The sequence below is a fragment of the Schistocerca gregaria genome, chromosome 1 (genome assembly GCF_023897955.1).
Source record: "Schistocerca gregaria isolate iqSchGreg1 chromosome 1, iqSchGreg1.2, whole genome shotgun sequence".
NCBI lineage: Eukaryota > Metazoa > Arthropoda > Insecta > Orthoptera > Acrididae > Schistocerca > Schistocerca gregaria.
The window spans coordinates 841,777,118-841,797,985 of record NC_064920.1 but is presented as its reverse complement, the minus strand read 5'-3'; positions in this window follow the sequence as shown (position 1 = coordinate 841,797,985).

Sequence of the window (20,868 nt, the reverse complement as noted above, 5' to 3'; positions counted from 1 at the left end):
AGTGAGCATTGTGCTGGGAGAGTGCGACACAAGCGAATGTGTGTGTTGCATGTGAGGAGATTCAACATGATGGATGTTTGTGCTGGACACATTGATAACATCTGAATTCCTACCACTCCAATCATCCTGTATCCCCGGAGCTGGGCACGCACTCTGGCATACATGTGTGCTCATGACTACGGCTGTGATCGTGGCGTTAGTTTTCACCGACCTCTGAACATCAGCGCTGGCGGTGTATGAGGGGATGAACATGCTGCATGTGGATGTCTGGGAGGTGAGTACATGGGATGTGCGAGTGTTTCAGCGATCTCAGGCATCTAGCTATGGCATCTATTGCTACGGACTCACTCATTGTTTAAGTGTGTCATGTTTAGTGCTTCTCAGTACGTTGCTCTGGACTCTGTATAACAGTGGTATTCGCTATTGTCTCTATCCCATCATGCAATACGCCTCCCTTCTTCTGCATGTAGTGCAGACAACCAAATGCTTGAAAAATCCAGTCGTAACCTCAAATTCTCGACTGATAGCTATCTCCATCATCTAACCACAACAGTTACTATTACTGTGGATTGGATCATGGTTTAAGTGTGTCATGTATAGTGCTTCTCAATGCATTGCAGTGGACTCTATCTTGTAGTAGCATTTTCTGTTGTTGTTACTTTTCCATCATGTGATACACCCTCCTCCTCCTTCCACATGTAGTGGAGAGGAACAGTTTAGAAATTCCATAGTTCCTTAAAAACCCAATTGTGATGTCAGATTCTCGATTGATCAATTTATTATTTTTGATAGCTGTATTGCAAGCACACATCTCTCGAGCCCTTCTAGCAAATTGTTTAAGGACACAGCATGCAACCAAAAGCTGAAATTTGAAATTTTCAGCTACCTACAATGTGATGACCTAACTGTGCCAGTGTCCACCGTTAGGAGGCAAGCGAGGAACAAAAGGCAGTAGGGCTTGGAAACCAGGTTGTAGGTGGATTGAATCTCACCAAATATTCCAATCCTAGGATCCACCAATAGGAAGCAAGGCAAAATTCTCCCACACAAATGGTATAGATTTAATTAATTAGTCAATCAGTCTGAGAGAGTGAGGGAATATTTCCAAGACATCCGCAGCTGGTGTTTTACCAGGTAAATCCTGCTTTGTTTGTGGTTCGTTCTAACCAGCAGTGGCACACTACAAGACAAGAGAGGGAGGGAGGGAAGGAGGGAGGGAGAGGGAGAGGAGAGAGAGAGAGAGAGAGAGAGAGAGAGAGAGAGAGAGAGAGAGAGAGCTGGTGTTTTGACAGGAATTTCTCAGGTGTCAAACACCTGATGCTTTTGTTCGGGGTTTAGTGTGACATCCATCTGTCAGTTGCAGAGCCCAAGTGGACACCTCCTGGACACCAGCATGTAGTGCAGCCACTGATGAATGTGTCGCTTTGTGGGACCCTGAGCCACATGCTCTTGCGGTAGCACAAGCCAGCACTGGGTGCAGGCCAACAGACAGGGAGACAATGGACAGAGCGTGCTTTGCAATCGAAAGATTTTTAACAGTCTAATTATGTATGATGACTGTTTCATGACAGTATTCCTAGCCTGATGGGAATAATAAAAGTGATCTATTTATTTACTTCTTTTCAATGCATTTTACAAGACCTGCATCTTCACAAACAGCAAAGAATGAGAGCAAGAGAAATTCAACCGCTAAAAACAGAATTTTTTAATAAATAAACAATATATCCTCTGCCAAGTAACTGAACTTCCTGTTGTAAGATCCTTCCTCTCCAGCACAGAGCCGCCAATTTCTGAGAGGGAGGGGTGGGAGGAGGGGGAGAGAGGAGGGGAGAGATGAGAGATTTACCAGAGGGGGAGGTGTTAATTAATTTATCAATTTAAGTAATTGGTCAATCAAATTGTTGGAGTGGGGTGGGCTATCTGAACAACGCAGGCCTGAAAGTGTAACTGAATCAGCAAGGAGGATGGTGGAAGGTTGGAGGTATACTGAGAAGTTGGGTGGATGGGTCTTAGAAGGACAGATTATCCCCAGGGGCTATAATCCACTTAGCAGAAGGACCTGTCAATCAAAAGATAACAATAGGTTTGCCCCTGAATGTAGGCGGCATGCACTAACAAAGTGCCCTAATGTCTGCTTTATCCCACTACTCATTTCACTGGGCCTCAATGGTTCACAGCTGGTTTGAAGAACATTCTGGACAATTCGAGCAAATAATTTGGACACCAGTCTAACATTTATGGGTCATAATCGACAAGTCAGTTCATTAACAAAATTATGCACCGGCAACACTTTCACCATTATGGATGGCTCAGTATTTCTGCAGGGGGATTTCCAACGATTTGTTGAGTGCATGCTACATTGAGCTACTGCATTACACTGGGAAAAAGGAGGTCCAACACGATATTAGAAGATATCCTAAGACTTATGCACCTCATTGTATGTCACCTATTTTTATACTTGCAAACTTACTCATCAGAACCTACGGGGGTAAGATGGTTGCCCAGAAAGTAAAGCACCGCAATTTTTTTCTGAGCCGAAAACAATGCTACGGATGTCAAACGTTGCGTATGTCTTATTTGAAGTCTTCCGAGTGAGTGCGCCAAGTTACCGTCACTTCCGACAGATAGCGTAGCTGTAGGATAGTTTCAAAATGGTGTCTGTAGGTAATGTACGTTACAATCAAGTTGCCGTCATTGAATTTCTCACTGCAGAGACAGAAAGTGTGGGGAATATTCACAAACGCTTCTGCGAAGCGTATGGAACGTATGGTGTAGACAGAAGTACAGTTAGTCGCTGGGCACAGAGGGTAAGGTTATCAGAAGGAGGTTCGATTTGCAGCAGTCGGGGAGACCATCCGTGGCTGTCACATCCGACATGTTGCAGCGAGCTGATGTCATTCGTGAGAGCAGACGCATTACGACTCAGCAAAGGAAGTGTGGATGCACAAGTCTAAGGGCTGCTGGATGCGTTGCAAAACAGGGTTGAACAGTGTTATCCCATCTACTCTATAGCCCTGATCTAGCTCCCTCGGACTTCCACTTGTTTGGGCCATTAAAGGGTGCCATTCGAGGAAGACATTTTGAGGATGATGAGGAGGTGATTCACACAGTGAGGCATTGGCTCCGCCACCAGGACAGGGATTGGTACCGACAGGGCATACGCGCCCTTGTTTCACGCTGGAGGAAGGCCATAGAACGGGATGAAGATTACGAGGAAAAATAGGGTGTGTAGATAAAACATCATTCATTCGTGTGTGTAATCCTCATTATGTTATATAAAGAATTGTTGAATAAAACATTTTTCTGGGTGACCCTCATACTTCCTTTGGTTGTGAATCATGACATTTGGCAAGAAGCAAGGGTTTACTGTATAAGTAACTTAAAAAATCCGAAAAGCGTTCATTTTAATCAAATCACACGCAGAAAAAAGTTATCAGACTGTCTGTTAAGACCCCTTTTTCTCATGATCAGGGAGACATAGAGTTGAAATTTGTGTCATATACAGAGATCTATTGGCCTTGTGCGGTCTAATAATTTTAAGTTTCCAAGTCAATGAAGTCAAAAGATATGGCTATTTATGTCATATATTTTGATACTTGCAAACTCACTCATTAAAAACTGCTTTTCACCTAGAATCATGAAATATGGCAAGCAGAAAGTTTTCACAGTAGAAGTAAAGGGAAAAAAACAGAAAACTGTTAATTTGTAGTTATATCACACGGAAAAATATTACTTTTGTCATTTGTCATCCGACGTCAAACGTGATATTAAAACATTCCTCGAAAGTCCTTCAGTCCGTGGGACAGATATCATGCCAGTATCGATGTCAATAAAAGGAAAAAATGATCGAGATTCTCGGTTTCCGGACTATCTGCATACATAATTAAGTCTGTACGGAATCTTCAGTGGTCGAGTTCTATTCGCACCTGGGCCGGCCGCGGTGGTCTAGCGGTTCTAGGCGCTCAGTCCGGAACTGCGTGACTGCTACGGTCGCAGGTTCGAATCCTGCCTCGGTCATGGATGTGTGTGATGTCCTTAGGTTAGTTAGGTTTAACTAGTTCTAAGTTCTAGGGGACTAATGACCTCAGAAGTTGAGTCCCATAGTGCTCAGAGCCATTTGAACCATTTTATTCGCACCTGGTCAAATTTTTTCCTTGTAGGATCTTTCTGAATTTGTTTTGGACAATTATGACTTCCAAACATATCGTGCGTAACCTTTGCCTATTATGAAGCTATTCTGATTCCCAGTTCATTTATTGATTGTACTTCACTTTTGCTAATTCCTATAATTAGACGAGAACACTCTCTGCCCGTATAGCTAAATGCCCATCGAGCTAGCTTGCGAGGCAGGGACCTAGACCCGATTCAGATCGGTGCGGTGGATTAACGATCCTTGATTTCGTGCATTGGCCAGTCTAAAAGCTGTTTTACACGCTTGCTTAGGCAAATACTGGATTAGTTCGAGGCCTAAGTTTTAGACAGAACGATACGCAAACGGCTGAAATACGATTGCACACAAAACACTTTACGTGATTCACAGTTGGCTTCCGACCCTTTAGATTAACTGATGCCTACAGCGCTAAGGAAGAACTTCCGGGCACAAAGTTAAAATAAAAATAAATTTGCCACGTCTTGAAAACAGCGGATTCCGTATAAGTTATAGTTGAACAAGAGTGCAAGAATAGATCAGCAAAGTGGCAGACTGCTTTTAAGGCACAATCTCATTAATTTCCGGTAGTGGCTCAGGGAAGCTACCAGTATCCTAAATCACGACTGCCAGAATACAATACCTCTTAGTTTATGCATCAAATGGTTCAAATGGCTCTGAGCACTATGGGACTTAACATCTGAGGTCATCAGTCCCCTAGAACTTAGAACCACTTAAACCTAACTAAAGTAAGGACATCACACACGTTCATGCTCGAGGCAGGATTCGAACCTGCGACCGTATCGGTCGCGCGGTTCCAGACTGAAGCACCTAGAACCGCTTGGTCACAGCGGCCGGCTGTTTATGCATCAGTTGGCTACGAAACATATCTACACAGGCGAAGAAAATAGTATCTTCAGGAGACATCACTATAATAGCGTATAGGGATAACTCTTGGCGTGATAACGGTGTCAACTCGGGAAGGAGAATGGTCCGCAATTGCTAAAGCCACTTGGACGACTACGAGGGGTGTTCGGTAAGCAATGTAACATACTTTTTTTCTCCGTCAGTTTGGATTGAAAAAATGTGAAATTTGTTATGGGAATTGTGCAACATTCCCGCTTCAGCTCCTACAGTTTCATAAGTTCAGACGCAATGGTGGCACAATACCTAGCCACCTAAATGACGCCCCCCCCCCATGAACCATGGACCCTGCCGTTGGTGGGGAGGCTTGCGTGCCTCAACGATACAGATAGCCGTACCGTAGGTGCAACCACAACGGAGGGGTATCTGTTGGGAGGCCAGACAAACGTGTGGTTCCTGAAGAGGGGCAGCAGCCTTTTCAGTAGTTGCAGGGGCAACAGTCTGGATGATTGACTGATCTGGCCTTGCAACATTAACCAAAACGGCCTTGCTGTTGTGGTACTGCGAACGGCTGAAAGCAAGGGGGAAATACAACCGTAATTTTTCCCGAGCGCATGCAGCTTTACTGTATGATTAAATGATGATGGCGTCCTCTTGGGTAAAATATTCCGGAGGTAAAATAGTCCTCCATTCGGATCTCCGGGGCAGGGACTACTCAAGAGGATGTCGTTATCAAGAGAAATAAAACTGGCGTTCTACGGACATGAGCGTGGAATGTCAGATCCCTTAATTGGGCAGGTAGGTTAGAAAATTTAAAAAGGGAAATGGATATGTTAAAGTTAGATATAGTGGAAATTAGTGAAGTTCGGTGTCAGGAGGAACAAGACTTTTGGTCACGTGAATACAGGGTTATAAATACAAAATCAAATAGGGGTAATGCGGGAGTAGGTTTAATAATGAATAAAAAAATAGGAGTGCGGGTAAGCTGCTACCAACAGCATAGTGAACGTATTACTGTACCCAAGATAGACATGCTCACAACTACCGCAGTAGTTCAAGTTTTTTTATGCCAACTAGCTCCGCAGATGACGAAGAGATTGATGAAATGTATGATGAGATGAAAAAAAAAATTCAGATAGTGAAGAGAACGAAAATTTAGTAGTCATAAGTGACTAGCATTCGATAGTAGGTGAATATGGAATGGGGTAAGGAATGATAGAGGAAACCACCTAGTAGAATTTTGCGCAAAGCATAACTTAATCATGGCTAACACTTGGTTCAGAACTCATGAAAGAAGATTGTATACACGGAAGAGGCTTGTAGATGCTGGTTGGTTTCAGATAGATTATACAATGGTAAGACAGAGATTTAGGAACCAGGTCTTAAATTGTAAGACATTTCCAGGGGCAGTTGTGGACTCTGACCACAATCTATTGGTTATGACCTGTAGATTAAAACTGAAGAAACTACAAAATGGTGGTAATTTAAGGAGATAGGGCCTTGATAAACTGACTACACCAGAAGTTGTACAGAGTTTCAAGGAGAGCATAAGGGAGCAATTAACAGGAATGGGGGAAAGAAATACAGTAGAAGAAGAAAGAGTAGCTTTGAGGAACGAAATAATGAAGGCAGCAGAGGATCCAGTAGGTAAAAAGACGAGGGCTAGTAGAAATCCTTGGGTAACAGAAGATATACTGAATTCAATTGATGAAAGGAAAAAAAATGCAGTAAGTGAAGCAGGCAAAAATTAATACAAACGTCTCAAAAATGAGATCGACAGGAAGTGCAAAATGGCTAAGCAGGGATGGCTAGAGGACAAATGTTTGGATGTAGAGGCTTATCTCACTAGGGGTAAGATAGATACTGCATACAGGGAAATTAAAGAGACCTTTGGAGAAAAGAGAACCACTTGCATGAATATCAAGAACTCAGATGGAAACCCAGATCTAAGCAAAGAAGGGAAAGAAGAAAGGTGGAAGGAGGGGTCTATACAAGGGCGATGTTCTTGAGGACAATATTATGGAAATGGGAGAGGAGGTAGATGAAGATGAAATGGGAGATATGATACTGCGTGAAGAGTTTGACAGAGCACTGAAAGACCTAAGTCGAAACAAGGCCCCTGGAGTAGACAACATTCCATTAGAACTACTGACGGCCTTGGGAGAGCCAGTCCTGACGAAACTCTACCATCTGGTGATCAAGATGTATGAGACAGGCGAAATACCCTCTGACTTCAAGAAGAATATAATAATTCCAATCCCAAAGAAAGCAGGTGTTGGCAGATGTGAAAATTACCGAACTATCAGTTTAAAAAGTCACAGCTGCAAAATACTAACGCGAATTCTTTACAGACGAATGGAAAATCTGGTAGAAGCTGACCTCGCAGAATATCAGTTTGGATTCCGTAGAAATGTTGGAACATGTGAGGCAATACTGACCCTACGACTTATCTTAGAAGAAAGATTAAGGAAAGGCAAACCTACGTTTCTAGCATTTGTAGACTTAGAGAAAGCTTTTGACAATGTTGACTGGAATACTCTTTCTAATTCTGAAGGTGGTAGGTGTAAAATACAGGGAGCGAAAGGCTATTTACAATTTGTACAGAAACCAGAGGGCAATTATAAGAGTCGAGGAACATGGAAGGGAAGCAGTGGTTGGGAAGGGAGTGAGACAGGGTTGTAGCCTCTCCCCGATGCTATTCAATCTGTATATTGAGCAAGCAGTAAAGGAAACATAAGAAAAATTCGGAGTAGGTATTAAAATCCATGGAGACGAAATAAAAACATTGAGGTTCGCCGATGACATTGTAATTCTGTCAGAGACAGCAAAGGACTTGGAAGAGCAGTTGAACGGATGGTATAAGATGATCAACAAAAGCAAAACGAGGATAAGGGAATGTAGTCGGGTGATGCTGAGGGTATTAGATTATGAAATGAAGCACTTAAAGTAGTAAAGGAGTTTCGCTATTTGAGAAGCAAAATAACTGATGATGGATATGAAATGTAGACTGGCAATGGTAAGGAAAGCGTTTCTGAAGAAGAGAAATTTGTTAACATTGAGTTTTAATTTAAGTGTCAGGAAGTTGTTTCTGAAAGTATTTGTATGGAGTGTAGCCATGTATGGAAGTGAAACATGGACATAAATAGTTTACACTAGAAGAGAATAGAAGCATTTGAAATGTGCTGCTACAGAAGAATGCTGAAGATTAGATGGGTAGATCACGTAACTGATGAGGAGGTATTGAATTAAATTGTCGAGAAGAGGAGTTTGTGGCACAACTTGACAAGAAGAAGGGATCGGTTGGTAGGACATGTTCTGAGGCATCAAGGGATCACCAGTTTGGTAGTGGAGGGCAGCGTGGTGGGTAAAAATCGTAGAGGAAGACCTAGAGATGAATACACTAAGCAGATTCAGAAGGATCTAGGTTGTAGTAGGTACTGGGAGGTGATGATGCTTGCACAGGATAGGGTAGCATGGAGAGCTGCATCAAAGCAGTCTCAGGACTGAAGATCAGAATAACAACGACGGAGGTGCTTTCCAAGCAGAGAGCTGGCGTTGAGTTGCTTTTTTGTCGGAAAACCAGAGAATCGATGTTCGTAGGTACTTGCAGAATGTTTAGAGAGACCTGGCAGTGAATAAAAGCACGGTAAATCTCTGGGTGAGGCGTCTGCCATCATCGCAACATGGTCCCGCAAATCTGTCCGATCTCCCGTGTTCCGGATTGCGGCATGCAACTGTGACTCCTTTGAAGTTCAAAGCCGTACCTACAGCCGATGAAGTCATGGTGACGGTCTCCTGGGACTCACATGGACTTATTCTATTTAATGTCCTCCCTCATGGTGCAATCGACAACTCTGAAGTGTCCTGTTCTAACCCCACTGAACTAAAGAAACGACTTTAACGTGCTCGTTGCCACAAAAATGCAATTGAAGCTCTCCTTCTCCACGACAATGGAAGGCCTCACACAAGTTTGCGCACCCGAAAAGACCTGGCGAAACTTCATTGGACCGTTCTTCCACCCTACAGCCTGGATCTCGCACTTTCAGACTTCCATCTGTGTGGCCAAACTAAGGATGCACTTTGCGGGAAGCAGCACGTGGATGTTGGAGAGGTTATTGATGCAGCCAAACGTTGGCTCCGACTTCGACCAGTAGAGTCATACCATGCGGGCAGATACGTCATCCTAGTAAGGTGGTGTAAGGCCGTCATACTGAACGGAGATTATGTAGAAATATAGGGTTATGTATCCAAAAGAGTCGACAATAATATGGTGTACTGGAATCTCTAATAAAACCAACCTGATCTCAGAAAAAAATCTTGTTGCATTACTTATTCAACAGCCCTCGTGCATCGCATAGAACTAAGAAATTGCGGGATATTCCATGCTGTTTCACCCGCTGTTCCAAACAGTTACAGATATTTGGTGTGAGATTATAACAATTTCGTGGGACACAATAGATTTTACATCGAGTGATTTAGAGGGCGCGATAGGGCTTGTGAATAGTTTTCAAATAAGGAACGAATACGTGCAGCCTTGTGAAGAATGTTCTCATCTTGGAAGACGGGAGGGGCACAGCATACCCATGAAGACGTATAAAAAGGGCAACTCTTGGTCACAGAGAATGTAGAAATAAACGTTCTCGCGACTGAGTGGGCCAGAGTAATGGAATGCAAAACGCCCCCAAGGCGTCACGTCCAGCGTGAAATGCACACTCCACACACTTTGAGCCGTCGCAAAACTCTTTTGAAAAGAGGTAAGGAACTTCACTGTCCGTTGGACCTCACTTAACGCCTCATCTTAGCTGCTGTTTGCCTTCTATGATGTCTGGCCTATCGGAGGCGTGCGCCAAGTGAGTTTAATTAGCTATTTATCTACATCTTCCATTTATCATTTCAACGATTCTTTAATCGAAATATGTGAAACGAGTCAGTTTATAGGATAGATATATACGATTAATGTCAACATTAAAAAACTCATTTTTAATGATACTCACGCAGCTGCGCAAAGAAACTTTATTTTTTATGGTTTACAGGTTATCACTTTTTAAATAAGATTTTATCCATGATGTGGAACGAGTTACTCAGGAGAAATGATTTTAGGTTAGATTTAAATCTTCCTTTGCTACCTATCAGACATTTTATGTCATTAGACAAATGATCAGACATTTTAGTTGCTACCAATTGAACTCCTTTCTAGGCCATTGGTAGCTTTAATAATGGTTGATGAACGTCATTTTTTCCTCTAATACTGTAGGTACGACCTCATTAGTCTTCTCAAATTGTAATGAATTATTTATGACAAATTTAATAAGTCTATATATACACTCCTGGAAATTGAAATAAGAACACCGTGAATTCATTGTCCCAGGAAGGGGAAACTTTATTGACACATTCCTGGGGTCAGATACATCACATGATCACACTGACAGAACCACAGGCACATAGACACAGGCAACAGAGCATGCACAATGTCGGCACTAGTACAGTGTATATCCACCTTTCGCAGCAATGCAGGCAGCTATTCTCCCATGGAGACGATCGTAGAGATGCTGGATGTAGTCCTTTGGAACGGCTTGCCATGCCATTTCCACCTGGCGCCTCAGTTGGACCAGCGTTGTGCTGGACGTGCAGACCGCGTGAGACGACGCTTCATACAGTCCCAAACATGCTCAATGGGGACAGATCCGGAGATCTTGCTGGCCAGGGTAGTTGACTTACACCTTCTAGAGCACGTTGGGTGGCACGGGATACATGCGGACGTGCATTGTCCTGTTGGAACAGCAAGTTCCCTTGCCGGTCAAGGAATGGTAGAACGATGGGTTCGATGACGGTTTGGATGTACCGTGCACCATTCAGTGTCCCCTCGACGGTCACCAGAGGTGTACGGCCAGTGTAGGAGATCGCTCCCCACACCATGAAGCCGGGTGTTGGTCCTGTGTGCCTCGGTCGTATGCAGTCCTGATTGTGGCGCTCACCTGCACGGCGCCAAACACGCATACGACCATCATTGGCACCAAGGCAGAAGCGACTCTCATCGCTGAAGACGACACGTCTCCATTCGTCCCTCCATTCACGCCTGTCGCGATACCACTGGAGGCGAGCTGCACGATGTTGGGGCGTGAGCGGAAGACGGCCTAACGGTGTGCGGGACCGTAGCCCAGCTTCATGGAGACGGTTGCGAATGGTCCTCGCCGATACCCCAGGAGCAACAGTGTCCCTAATTTGCTGGGAAGTGGCGGTGCGGTCCCCTACGGCACTGCGTAGGATCCTACGGTCTTGGCGTGTATCCGTGCGTCGCTGCGGTCCGGTCCCATGTCGACGGGCACGTGCACCTTCCGCCGACCACTGGCGACAACATCGATGTACTGTGGAGACCTCACGCCCCACGTGTTGAGCAATTCGGCGGTACGTCCAACGGGCCTCCCGCATGCCCACTACACGCCCTCGCTCAAAGTCCGTCAACTGCACATACGGTTCACGTCCACGCTGTCGCGGCATGCTACCAGTGTTAAAGACTGCGATGGAGCTCCGTATGCCACGGCAAACTGGCTGACACTGACGGCGGCGGTGCACAAATGCTGCGCAGCTAGCGCCATTCGACGGCCAACACCGCGGTTCCTGGTGTGTCCGCTGTGCCGTGCGTGTGATCATTGCTTGTACAGCCCTCTCGCAGTGTCCGGAGCAAGTATGGTGGGTTTGACACACCGGTGTCAATGTGTTCTTTTTTCCATTTCCAGGAGTGTATGTATACAGGGTAATGTTTTCCACGGTGTACAAATTCTAGGGATTTTTTGATGAGAGGATACGGAACAAGAAAGGTTTAATGGAATGCATGGTTTCCATGCCAGAGACCATTTACTCAGTCACACTTTGTTACAGAGACTGCGGGCTAATACGTGCTGTACACTGCAGCCCCAATTACAGTGTGTTTGGGTTCCTCCAAGGGGGTGCTACTGTTCCTCATACGTCATGCCCCAGCGCCATCCCATGTCACAGTAATTGGCAACGTTGTGACCGATTCACTTCTCTTGCGGACTCACTTTCTAGTGGATGTGATACAGCGTCGTACACAGTGGTTCCGTATTCCAATCTAGAGCTTGGCGACATAGTGTTTACTTACCGAAAGGCAAACGGCAACGAGCGGCAGGCACCAAGGTTGTAGAGGGAGAGCTGTTGCCGTCGACAACAACTACAGGATTCAATGTCTGCACCAGTGTGTCGCCTTTTTTCTGAGACAGGGTCGTTTCAGGAAGCAGGAAATCATGAAGGACGTACCCGAAAAGTTCGGACACCAAACATACTGGAAAATATGATTAACACTGTGGAAAGCGACCACCATGTCAGTACCAGGCAGTTGGCCCGCCAACACAAGGGAAGTCAGGGAACATTCTTCATGACAACTGATAGTACCCTTATCATTTAAAGCGTGTGCAGTGCTTATTAGCGACAGAATTTCCACATCGGGAGCAGTTTTGTCACTGGTTTCTTCACAAGGCAACCACGATTCCGGGATTTGTGTCCTCCATCCCGTTCACAGATGATGCCATCTTTACGCGGATTGATATGTTCAATTTTCATACCAGTCGTCTGTGGGATAGTATACAGAACCCCCATGGTGTGGTGACAGCGAAACATCAACATCGGTGCATCCGGAATGTGCGCGCCAGGATAATTGGCGACCGTATTTTGGGACCAGTATTACTTCCACGTCGCCTAACAGGCGATAGCTCGTTTCTGCCATTCTGTTATCTAAGGCACTCAAAAAGCGCCCAGTGCGTTCTTTTAAGGGGATACGCAATCGCCTATCCCCGCAGTGTTAAAATATGCCTACTATAGGGATCATTTTCTCACAAACTACTGGAGACAGGGAGAGAAAATTTTTATTGTATGTGCATTAATATGTTATAACAATACTGAAACAACAGTTTATTGTCAAAGTATTTCCTTATAGAGATATTAACATTTACTTTTAAGTAAATTTCTTCCATCACTTTTTACTAGATTATCACCCCTAAGTCTTTCGTAAATCAAGTAATTAAAAAATCGTTGTTTTAGTGTGTAAAAGAAACCCATGTGACTAAGTCATAAAAATTTCAGACTTCTAGGTTCACCAGTACCTGAGATAATCTTCCTAGAAGAAGTAAAAAGCAAACTTACGGGAAAAAGAGGGTTCGCAGGAGAGCTTCTGTAAAGTTTGGAAGGTAGGAGACGAGATAAATGGCAGATGTAAAGCTGTGAGTACCGGGCGTGAGTCGTGCTTCGGTACTTGCCGGCACGGTTGCTCAGCGTGTTCGGTCAGAGGGTTAGCAGCCCTCTGTAATAAAAAAAAACTGAGTTAATCGATCAACAACGAACTTAAACCGTATGTCTTACGACGACCGCCCCGAGCAGTTGCAATGAACGAAAGCGAACAAAATGAAATTAAAAAAAAAAAAAAAAGGTTGCTCAGTTGGTAGAGCACTTGCCCGCGAAAGGCAAAGGTGCCGACTTCGAGTCTCGGTCGGGCACCAGGAAGTTTTACATCAGCGCACACTCCGCTGAAGAGTGAAAATCTCATTCTATTTATCGTCCATGTTTCACTTCCATACATGGCTACACTTCATACAAATACTTTCAGAAACGACTTCCTAACACTTAAATCTATAATCGATGTTAACAAATTTCTCTTCTTCGGAAACGCGTTCCTTGCCATTGCCAGTCTACATTTTATATCTTCTCTACTTCGATCATCAACAGTTATTCTGCTGCTCAAATAGCAGAACTCCATTACTACTTTAAGTGTCTCATTTTCTAATCTAATTCCCTCAGCATTACCCGACTTAATTTGACCACATTCAATTATCCTCGTTTTGCTTTTGTTGATGTTCATCTTATATCCTCCTTTCAAGACACTGTCGATTCCGTTCAACTGCTCTTCCAAGTCCTTTGCGATCTCTGACAGAATTACAATGTCATCGGCGAACCTCAAAGTTTTTGTTTCTTCTACATGGATTTTAATGCCTACTCCGAATTTTTCTTTTGTTTCCTTTACTGCTTGCTCAATATACAGATTGAATAGCATCGGGGAGAGGCTACAACCCTGTCTCACTCCCTTCCCAACCACTGCATCCCTTTCATGTCCATCTGGTTTCTGTACAAATTGTAAATAGCCTTTCGCTCCCTGTATTTTTCCCCTGCCACCTTTAAAATTGAAAGAGAGTATTTCAATCAACATTGTCAAAAGCTTTCTCTAAGTCTACAAGTGCTAGAAACGTAGGTTTACCTTTCCTTAATCTTTCTTCTAAGGTCAGTCGTAGGGCCAGTATTGCCTCACGTGTTCCAACATTTCTACGGAATCCAAACTAATATTCCGCGAGATCAGCTTCTACCAGTTTTTCCATTCGTTTGTAAAGAATTCGTGTTAGTATTTTGCAGCTGTGACTTATTAAACTGATAGTTCGATAATTTTCACATCTGCCAACACCTGCTTTCTTTGGGATTGGAATTATTATATTCTTCTTGAAGTCAGAGGGTATTTCGCCTGTCTCATACATCTTGCTCACCAGATGGTAGAGTTTCGTCAGGACTGGCTCTCCCAAGGCCGTCAGTAGTTCTAATGGAATGTTGTCTACTCCAGGGGCCTTGTTTCGACTTAGGTCTTTCAGTGCTCTGTCAAACTCCTCACGCAGTATCGTATCGCCGATTTCATCTTCATCTAAATCCTCTTCCATTTCCATAATATTGTCCTCAAGTACATCGCCCTTGTATAGACCCTCTATATACTCTTTCACCTTTCTTCTTTCCCCTTTTTGCTTAGAACTGGGTTTCCATCTGAGCTCTTGATATTCATACAAGTGTTTCTCTTTTCTCGAAAGGTCTCTTTAATTTTCCTGTAGGCAGTATCTATCTTACCCCTAGTGAGATAAGCCTCTACATCCTTACATTTGTCCTCTAGCCATCCCTGCTTAGCCATTTTGCACTTCCTGTCGATCTCATTTTTGAGACGTCTGTATTCCTTTCTGCCTGCTTCATTTACTGCATTTTTATGTTTTCTCCTATCATCAATTAAGTTCAATATTTCTTCTGTTACCCAAGGAGTTCTACTAGCCCTCGTCGTTTCACCTACTGGATCCTGTGCTGCCTTCAGTACTTCATCCCTCAAAGCTACCCATTCTTCTTCTATTGTATTTCTTTCCCCCATTAATATCAATTATTCCCTTATGCTCTCGCAGAAACTCTCTACAACCTCTGGTTCTTTCAGTTTATCCAGGTCCCATCTCCTTAAATTCCCACCTTTTTGCAGTTTCTTCAGTTTTAATCTACAGTTCATAACCAATAGATTTTGGTCAGAGTCCGCTCTGCCCCTGGAAATGTCTTACAATTTAAAACCCGGTTCCTAAATCTCTGTCTTACCATTATATAATCTATGTGATACCTTTTAGTATCTCCAGGATTCTCCCATGTATACAACCTTCTTTCATGATTCTTAAACCAAGTGTTAGCTATGATTAAGTTGTGCTCTGTGCAAAATTCTACAGTGCGGCTTCCTCTTTCATTTCTTAGCCCCAATCCATATTCACCTACTACGTTTCCTTCTCTCCCACTCGAATTCCAGTCACCCATGACTATTAAATATTCATCTGTCTTCACTATCTGAATAATTTCTTTTATTTCATCATACATTTCTTCAATTTCTTTGTCATCTGCAGAGCTAGTTGCCATATAAACTTGTACTACTGTAGTAGGTGTGGGCTTCGTATCTACACTCCTGGAAATGGAAAAAAGAACACATTGACACCGGTGTGTCAGACCCACCATACTTGCTCCGGACACTGCGAGAGGGCTGTACAAGCAATGATCACACGCACGGCACAGCGGACACACCAGGAACCGCGGTGTTGGCCGTCGAATGGCGCTAGCTGCGCAGCATTTGTGCACCGCCGCCGTCAGTGTCAGCCAGTTTGCCGTGGCATACGGAGCTCCATCGCAGTCTTTAACACTGGTAGCATGCCGCGACAGTGTGGACGTGAACCGTATGTGCAGTTGACGGACTTTGAGCGAGGGCGTATAGTGGGCATGCGGGAGGCCAGGTGGACGTACCGCCGAATTGCTCAACACGTGGGGCGTGAGGTCTCCACAGTACATCGATGTTGTCGCCAGTGGTCGGCGGAAGGTGCACGTGCCCGTCGACCTGGGACCGGACCGTAGCGACCCACGGATGCACGCCAAGACCGTAGGATCCTACGCAGCGCCGTACGGGACCGCACCACCACTTCCCAGCAAATTAGGGACACTGTTGCTCCTGGGGTATCGGCGAGGATCATTCGCAACCGTCTCCATGAATCTGGGCTACGGTCCCGCACACCGTTAGGCCCTCTTCCGCTCACGCCCCAACATCGTGCAGCCCGACTCCAGTGGTGTCGCGATAGGCGTGAATGGAGGGACGAATGGAGACGTGTCGTTTTCAGCGATGAGAGTCGCTTCTGCCTTGGTGCCAATGATGGTCGTATGCGTGTTTGTCGCCGTGCAGGTGAGCGCCACAATCAGGACTGCATACGACCGAGGCACACAGGGCCAACACCCGGCATCATGGTGTGGGGAGCGATCTCCTACACTGGCTGTACACCTCTGGTGATCGTCGAGTGGACACTGAATAGTGCACGGTACATCCAAACCGTCATCGAACCCATCGTTCTACCATTCCTAGACCGGCAAGGTAACTTGCTGTTCCAACAGGACAATGCACGTCCGCATGTATCCCGTGCCACCCAACGTGCTCTAGAAGGTGTAAGTCAACTACCCTGGCCAGCAAGATCTCCGGATCTGTCCCCCATTGAGCATGTTTGGGACTGGATGAAGCGTCGTCTCACGCGGTCTGCACGTCCAGCACGAACGCTGGTCCAACTGAGGCGCCAGGTGGAAATGGCATGGCAAGTCGTTCCACAGGACTACATCCAGCATCTCTACGATCGTCTCCATGGGAGAATAGCAGCCTGCATTGCTGCGAAAGGTGGATATACACTGTACTAGTGCCGACATTGTGCATGCTCTGTTGCCTGTGTGTATGTGCCTGTGGTTCTGTCAGTGTGATCATGTGATGTATCTGACCCCAGGAATGTGTCAATAATGTTTCCCCTTCCTGGGTCAATGAATTCACGGTGTTCTTATTTCAATTTCTAGGAGTGTATCTAGGCCACTATAATGCGTTCACTATGCTGTTTGTAGTAGCTTAACCGCACTCCTTTTTTTTATTCATTATTAAACCTACTCCTGCATTACCCTTATTTGATTTTGCATTTATAATCCTGTATTCGCCTCACCAAAAGTCTTGTTCCTCCTGCCACCGAACTTCACTAATTCCCACTATATCTAACTTTAACCTATCCATTTCCCTTTTTAAATTTTCTAACCTACCTGCCCGATTAAGGGATCTGACATTCCACGCTCCGATCCGTAGAACGCCAGTTTTCTTTCTCCTGATAAAGACATCCTCTTGAGTTGTCCCCGCCTAGAGATCCGAATGGGGTACTATTTAACTCCAGAATATTTTACCCAAGAGGACGCCATCATCATTTAATTAGACAGTAATACTGCGTGCCCTCGGGAAAAATTACGGCCGTAGTTTCCCCTTGGTTTCAGCCGATCGCAGTACCAACACAGCAAGGCCGTTTTGGTTGATGTTGGAAGGCCAGGTTAGTCAATCATCCTGGCTGTTGCCCCTGGAACTACTGAAAAGGCTGCTGCCCCTCTTCAGGAACCACACGTTTTTCTGACCTCTCAACAGATACCCCTCCGTTGTGGTTGCACCTACGGTACAGCCATCTGTATCGCTGAGGCACGCAAGCCTCCCCACCAACGGGAAGGTCCATGGTTCATGGGGAAGCTCACAAATCTATAAAAATAAAATAGTTATAATTCTAGTAGAGCTATGTATGATGCGTCATTTTAAAGAGGAAACTTGGCGGAATATAGGTTGTCAATAAAACAGAAATCGATTTCTTAACCCAAAATCCGATTCCGTATCTCCTGAAGGGGGTGACTATTACTTTGCTCAGTGAGCTCATTCATACTTATACAACGTTGGTTGGCACGACTGCAGTTGGCTGGCCATTGATGTCGAAAGGCACGACTGAAATGTCAGCGTTCTTTTGTCCAGCATCCACTGTTGCAGCAGTAAGTACACCCTGAATTACAACGGCCTGTCTCATCTTTGTAGCGCTGTTTCGAACTTCAGTTTTACGAGGAAACCGGTCCAAGTGTCGCACTCGCTCGTCTGGTCCAAACAGCTGAAGAGCGGCGTGCCCAGCCAGCCGCGCACAGGCAGACGCAGACGCAGACGCCGGCTGAGCTAGCTGTGTTCTAGGAAGCTAGGCGGCCGGAAGCGGCGGCGACGCGGCGCAAGAAGCCGGCGGGCTATGCAGCGTCTGCGACAATTAGTCCGTGCCGCGCTGATTGCCCAGACCAGCCGCAGGGGCTCGCTCGCTCACTACGGGACTCGTCCCGTCTCTCCAGCGGCCGCTCCAGACACAGACATCTCGCTCCGCCTCTCGTGCGTCGCGTCAGCCGCTGACGAACCTACATTTTACGAGAGTAGCAGCAGCAGGCGAGATCCGCTGGTTTGTCTTAAACTTTCGCAGCGCCAGTCGTTGTATAAGAAAACGTCTGTCCAGAGGAAAATCCTTCTCCGGTCACCCTGGATTACGCTTTTCGTGGTTTCCCAAAATCTGTATCTATATACAAGATATATTTCAGAAAGTGTCACATATTCTTACACGGATAGTGTTAGTCACAACCAGGAGGAGGACGTCTCTCTTCTCTCCTAAGAGTCGTTAGGAGAATATTCTCTGATGTTTTGGCAGATATTTGCAATGTTGTTTTTGCAACTTGTACCTGGGTGGCTCTGAGCACTATGGGACTTAACTTCTGATGTCATCAGTGCCCTAGAACGTAGAACTACTTAAACCTAACTAACCTAAGGACATCACACACATCCATGCCCGAGGCAGGATTCGAACCTGCAACCGCAGCAGTTGCGCTGTTCCAGACTGTAGCGCCTAGAACCGCTCGGCCACCCCGACCGGCACGTTTAGCTGCGGTCAGCCCAAACAAAAGCTGCTCACCAAGTCTTCCCCGCGACGTCCTGTATCGGGAATGCGTCAGTTAGTTTCCTGTTACAAACAAAATGAGTTTTCAAGTGGAATTTAGCACGCCCATTCGACAGAGCGGTCCCAGATTTATGTGGTGCGATATTCTTTTTATCGATAAGTATTAGTAAAGACAGTAAAGCATGAGGAATTACCAGTACTCCAGCACTGGCAGCGTAGTCCTGGCCCAGGTTGACTGCTACAGCCATGCAGAAGCGTGTTGCTCAGTTCCTAGTGGAGTAGTGATTATTCTTCTGTTAGTAGCCGGCCGGAGTGGCCGAGCGGTTCTAGGCGCTACAGTCTGCAAGCGCGCCACCGCTACGGTCGCAGGCTCGAATCCTGCCTCGGGCATGGATGTGTGTGATGTCCTTAGGTTAGTTAGGTTTAAGAAGTTCTAAGTTCTAGGGGACTGATGACCTCAGCAGTTAAGTCTCATAGTGCTCAGAGCCAGCCAGAGTCTGTTAGTATATACTGCTCCTGTTAATATATACCGGTCAAACATATCGCACTAGCCGAATCTCGTAGGGCTCTGCCCAAAGGGCACGCAAAATTCCGATTCAAAAATAATTTTGTTTGAAACAGGAAACATACTGACGCATTCCGCCGACGCTGGGTGTCGCCTGAAACATGTGACAAGCAGTATTTGTTTGGCTGACACCCGCTACTCATCGCAAAAACTAAATTGCAAATATCTGCCGAAACACCGCAGAAAATGCGCCTGACGGCTGTTAGGAGAGGGACCCAGTACATATAAGGAAACTAATGCCTGTTGAAATATGGACCGTTTTGTTTGTGGCGAATAATGTGTAATATTTGGTGGTATGGACCGTCTTACTGTGACATAGTGCACAGATGCAAATTCTGGAGTATCCGTGATGGCGAAGTATGAGGATCGCTTCATTATTATTATATGTGCAGGAACTGTCAGTGGCAGATTGATAGGGTCATGTGCTATACCAAAAAGACTAACAGGAGCAGTGCATCACCGATTTCTGTGCGATGAATTACTATATATTGGAGAACGTTACCCTTGCAGAAGGACAGCCACTGTTTTTTATGCCCAATGGGACACCACGCCATTTCCTACAGAACGTGCGACAGTAATATTGCATGGACGACGGATTAGTCTGGGAGGTCCGATACCGTGGCCTCACCGTTCACCAGATCTCCGTTGGATTTCTGGCAAGGGGAACATTTAAAAGCGTAGTGTACGCCGAGCCCACCGATGATGTACAGTCGTGGACAATACGAACGAGACCCCTCGCCTTTTCGTTATGCTGATCCGCACAGCTTTAAAGTCTGCTACACAGTATAACAGGCAAGGCGACGAAGTGCTACCAACATACTATGCGTGAAATTGAAAAACTATCCGAAATTTGTCAGACTGTTTTCAATCATGTGTAAGACTATATTTCTGCTGATTAGTGTGTGACAAGGTACCCTAAATATAAGATATAAATGAAAGAAGAAACGCTAATTAGTATGATCTGTACTAATAAAAATGAATTTCAGCTTATCGAGATAACATAACTGTTTTAGTAAGACAAGGTACCCCAGATCGTTACGAATTAGCAAAATATGTGCATTCGGCCTCAAATGGTCTGTGTCAACGTTCAGACCAGTCATACTGGATTACCGTTGCTGACCTACCAAGAAAGTGTGCAAATTTAGCAATGCATGAAGATTCATAACGAATGTCAGTTAAAAATCATTCAGTGCCGCACTTAAATCAAT